The following is a 5,644-nucleotide window of genomic DNA, read 5'->3' on the forward strand; positions in this document are numbered from 1 at the left end:
GTGATGTAGCTGAGAGTGCAATGGTAAGAGGTCTTGCAATATGTGGGAAGGTTGAAGAAGCAATGCTGGTTCTTAATCGCATGCTGAGGATGAGACTGGTTCCAACTGTTGCTACTTTTACGACTCTGATGTACAAATTCTGCAAAGAAGCTAACTTTGTAGAGGCCCTGAAGTTGAAAGGAATAATGGAACACTGCGGAGTGAAGCTTGATGTGGTTGCATATAATGTTCTCATTTCAGGCCTTTGTGCACATGGTGATGTTATGGCTGCAGTTGAACTATATGAAGAGACTAAACAAGGAGGTCTTTGGCCCAATACCACCACTTATACTGTTCTCATTGATACCATTTCCAAGGAGGAGAATTTTGTAAAAGGTGAACTGCTTTTAAAGGATTTACAGGAGAGGAAAATGATATCTTGGGATTGGGATGGAAGCACTCAACATTTGCATGAGGGGTTGATGATTGCGCTGCAGAAGTTGAAATCATTTAGTCACAGGAGAAAAAAATAGTGCCAGAACTAGTAGAAATCCATCTAATTGGGTTGAGCACACAGTGTAAAACACTTGGAGCTCTAGTGCCTTGTGATTTGGTTCGTCTTTATTTGATTAATTTTTTTTTTCCACAATATTTCTTGTTTACTTCAGGACTAATCTGTTTTATGCTCTTTTCAGGTGATGAGCACCTTATATCATTTCTGAAAATCATGTGAATCACGGAAACTGTTGAAAGAATTTTGCTTTTGATGTGTTGACATCAGGAACTCTGCCTCAGATTATCAATTTGCTGATTAGCTCTGGTAATTGTCGAAAAGATTCCATTAATCAATTTTATCTGGAATAGGGTGGTTAATATATTTTGATATCAACTTTTGATGACCTACTAGTTGGTGATTGATTAATTTTTTGACAATGCAATTTTCTCTTAGAATCTGACGCAGCTTCTGGTGTTAAATTGAAGCTTAGGATAACCGCTGGCGTCATTAGGCCATTTTACATTTAAGGAAATGCAGGTGGAGCCACTTGCCTAAAGTGTACCAAGCAATATTCAAACTTGTGAAGAATTAAGTTAATCTCAAATTGGTAAAATGTTGTGATCAACATGGATCTGATTTGACAACAAATCAGGATACATCTATGATCTGGTGATGTATCCTGATTTGTTGTCAAATTCTTTGATTCACCAATCAAATAGAATATGTTGGTTTAATATTTTTCCTGATTGCTAGAATGAGGAACAAAGCTATGAATATGGTACTCTCTGCCCTCTGCATGTGGGTCTCATTGACTGAACACACACTTGGCATATGCAACATGACCAACATCCATTGCAGGGTCCCAGAATTGATGCTCTTAATTTATGGCTCCTCATGCCCAATCTGTAAGTGACACTTATGCTCAAACTCCATAAATCTGCAACAAAACTTGCCCTTTATGTCCTCTCTCTGGTAAATTCTTGTTGGCATGTTCCCAGGAAAAAAACCAGCCTTTCTTGTGGACAGCAGCTCATATACAGAGAGAGTTTACTGTACATTGAGCGTATCACGTTATTTGTATAAAACCAATAAAACCACCAATCATGTTATATGTTATGTATTTATTGAGTTGGTGTATGAATAACGTGGTACATCTGATACATACGAGATTTTTCTTGGAAGATAAAAGAGGAAGCAACTACTCCATATAGATGAGAAGTGAAGTTGGGCACTTGGGAGACCTAATAAATAACTTATGTGTATCTTCGTGTTCACACTATGCTCTCGTTAGAAGTATGTTATCCTAGAAGGTAATTTACTAATTTTACCACCATCTTAGCGTTTGGATCATGATAAGGACGGTCTTTGGATCTTGATCTAAGGGTTGTCATAAGAGGTATTGTTTTTACTATGCGTTGTAGTAGCTCTCGAATCTATGCCAATGTGACATCCTAATTGTGGCCAATTATTTTTGGCTTTTTCTTGTCTTACTGGAAGAAAAAGAGAATCTTATTGTATCTTCAACTTGCATTAAACAATTTAGTAATTGTTTAATTAAAGTATTACTTTATGATTTCACCATCCTTTTAAATTGATACTCATGTCTTATTTTTCATTCATTTTTTTGTTCTTTTGATAATGACTTGTTATTCTCAAATTCTTCTTTTATTTATTTTATTGTGAGAATATCATTGAATTATTGCCAAATCTTATCTATTTTACATAATTAATAATGCTTTATTATTTTAATTACCAAATTTAAAGCAAAGAGTTTGTACAAATAGCATTATCCAATTTAAAGATACCCCTTACCATGAAAAGATAAATTGATATCGTTTAACACTCACACGGCTTTGGATTTGGGATTGTTCAAATCTCAGTAACTTATCATCAAGTGAACTGCTACCCATTACCATGAAAAGATAAATAGATATTCTTACAATTGAAGTTTGCCCAAAGCCTAAGTTAATAGTAGAGAGATTGGATAATGAATCGTCTCTTAGATCTGTTAAGATATGGGAATGTGAAAATCTAAAATCAAGCACTGCTTCGTGGAAATCTCAAATCTATTAAGTTAATAGTTCTGTTGACATAAGGGGTTTCCCAAGTCTCTCATGACAATTCACTTCCAAACACTGTTTCAGAAATCCTTGCCGGCAATTGTAACTTGTAAGAATCTACAGCATGAACATTTAGCCTTTCTTTATGATTTTCTGCAAGCATATTCAACCATTTCTTTATGATCTAAAGTTCAATTTATAATATTCCAAAATGGTTTCTTTTTCACAAGTCTAGCTTTATTGTTGCTAAGTTTCGTTTCAATGCCAAAATTTGTTGATAGTTTTAGTCCTAATGATGCCCTAAACTCTTTTGACATGTACCAGATGTCAAGGTCGTACTAATCCAGCTGATTTTGTATGGTAACCGATCATAAACTTTGCAGACAATGTTAGAGAAGGCAGAGGAGTTGGTGTTTCGAGTGTTAGAATTATATCCACTGGAAAGTAATGAGATTTTTGCTTAAGATTCGATTATAGCCTTTCAAATGTATGATTCTCTAGACCTTAAGGCCATGTTTTGTAGTTCTCTGCAGTTAATAATACACTCTGCTTGATAGGCACAGTTGAGACGATTTTAGACCAACACTGGTAGACACTACGAAGACTATGCATGTGGGTTGAGTTTTGATGATTCTAAGACGCTGGCCTACGACTCACAGTTGCGTTTTTAAACATTTTAGCAACTGGCTTCTTTAGCTACTAGTTGCTGGAGTTCTTCCTAAGGTGTAAGTACAACAATATTTGCAGAAAAGTTGTGGGAATGTTGACTTTGTTGTATTGTAACTTAAATTTGTCAATTTCTACATTAAGAACAATACCCTTTTTCATTTTGTAACCTTCTGCATATATCATCATTGATGCAGAAGGTTACATCTCTTCTCTGCGCATTGGAAATATGATGATATATGCAGAAGGTTACATCTCTTCTCTGCGCATTGGAAATATATCAATGCCCTTCTCTCACGCACTTATCATCAACACACCACTTACCTTCAACGCTCTCAAGGCTTTCGATTGGGTTTTGATCAAATCTCAGGACGTTAATAGCAGGAGGACAGTTACCCAAGGCACTTAATTTTTTTTTCAATTGAAGGTTGCCCAAAGCTAGAGTTAGAAGTGGAGAGTTTTGATAATAGCACGTCTCTTGAGCATGTTTTTATCAGCAGATGTCAAAATCTTGAATCAGTTCCCGAGGGCCTACACACTCTACACAATCTTAGTTCTATAACAAATCTTGTTTCTTTCCCGAAAGATGGGCTTCCTAACACTGAATTAGAAGTCGTTATCAAAGGATGTGAGAAACTACTGTTGATCAAGATGATATTATGCTGGAAACTCAGGAAGTTGGTTACATTTTTGTAATACTGGAGCTGCATATTCTGGCGGCAAAAATCTGGTGTTCTGTTGCTGTTAGTTTTTACTATAATGCACCAGCATTTCTTTGATTTTTATAATGTTTATCTTAGGTGAATTCAGCTAGGAATCTGCTGTTGATTAGGTGCTAATGTAATGTGATGTGTTTGTAATAGTTAGCAAAGTATGGCTGTTTAAAATTTGATTGTAAGTCTGCTGCAGAGTAGGTGTAACTGCAGTGCAAACCATGTTTATATTCAGCATTTCTGTTCAATGAAATACAATTCCCGTGTGAAACATTCTTGAGTGTGTGTGTGACCCAACATAACAGCTACATTTTCCTTAGAATTCTCCAGCTCCAAAACCATCAACTACAAGGCCTACCTAATCACATGCACACCCTCAAATATCTTCGATCCCTGACCTTAGGGAATAATCCAAAAATGGCCTTCTTTCCCGAACAAGATATTCCCACCAATCTAACATCAATTGATGTTGATGATCCCAAAATCTACAACTCGCTTGCTGAGTGGGGCTTCCACAAACTCGTCTCTCTTAGAAAACTCTGTATTGAGGGATCCCCAAATGCAGTGTCTTTTCCAGAGGAAGAGCTGCCCTCCTATCTTATTTGACAATTTATCTCCCAAGGGTTTTCAAAATCTCACCTCCCTTGAATGGTTGTCTATCATTGATTGCCCAAATCTCACATCCTTCCCAGACCTTCCGTCCTCGCTTCTGCAGCTATTTATTAGTAGATGTCCTTTACTGAAACAACGATGCAAAAGGGATGAAGAACAAGAGTGGTCTAAGATAGCCAACATTCCTTCAGTAGTGATGTTTTTAAATGAGCCAGAGGAGGAAGAATGAAGTCAATTTGATTTCAAGAACAATTGAAAAGACTGAATGGTCAATTACCTCACTTCTCTCGTGGACCATTCAGGTATGTAAATTTCATTCATCACCATTAACTTTAAGACAATTTTAGATTTTTACTAGCCAGATTGTTAAGACAATTTAAATTCACAATGCTGATTTGTTGAAAAATAACAAAATACTCACAGTATAAAGTCAACATTTGGTCTCAACAAACTAATGCAAAAGGGACTGAGGACGAGAGTTGTTCAAGAATGAACTCCATTTGGTCTCACAAACGAACAAAGAGACTGAATCCAGTAATTCCACTTTTAATGTTTCTGCTATTTTCAGGTCTGTCAATTTCTAGCACCTAAACCATACCAATTGCAGATTTTTATGAAACAGAGTCTTGATTATGTCATGCTTGCAAGAAGCAACAAATTTCAGGATACATTTCAATATTGTGATGGCAGTGGTAAGCTCTATCATTTGGCTCGTTAAGAGATTCGAATTCTCAATTCAATTTCTTATATATTTAATAATTTTAGACAGTTCCTATATAAAATGATAAGACCTCCCATTAGTAAAATCTATCAATATAAAGGGCATAAAGGGCATAAGGGCAATAGGGTATTGGTTGTGTGAGTGGGCATGTGTGCTAGTGGGAGTTGGTTGGGAAATATTCACGTGATGGGGAATCAAGTTGTTAGTGGGAGGAATATTTTAGTTAAGGGATTAGTATATTAAGGAAGGAAGTTTTAGGGAACGATAGGCATATTTTCAAAGGGTCATTAAGGGAGGTCCCCAGCTCCTCGAGCTGCTGGGAATTATCTGTTCTTTTGGCTTGTTGCTGTTTCCATTTTTTTCTGTTAAAATCTCATTTCTATTCAATCAATACAAT

At 36.2% G+C, this 5,644-nt stretch overlaps 1 long non-coding RNA gene across 1 annotated transcript; it reads left to right on the plus strand.

Moving 5' to 3' along the window:
* The first annotated feature begins 316 nt into the window (after positions 1 to 316).
* LOC116117868 lies at positions 317 to 1,908 on the plus strand. Its single transcript, XR_004126053.1, has 3 exons — positions 317 to 592; positions 675 to 1,380; positions 1,474 to 1,908. It is a non-coding gene; the product is annotated as an uncharacterized LOC116117868 (long non-coding RNA).
* Positions 1,909 to 5,644: the final 3,736 nt, after the last annotated feature.

Source organism: Pistacia vera, unplaced genomic scaffold (assembly GCF_008641045.1).
Source record: "Pistacia vera cultivar Batoury unplaced genomic scaffold, PisVer_v2 Contig824, whole genome shotgun sequence".
NCBI lineage: Eukaryota > Viridiplantae > Streptophyta > Magnoliopsida > Sapindales > Anacardiaceae > Pistacia > Pistacia vera.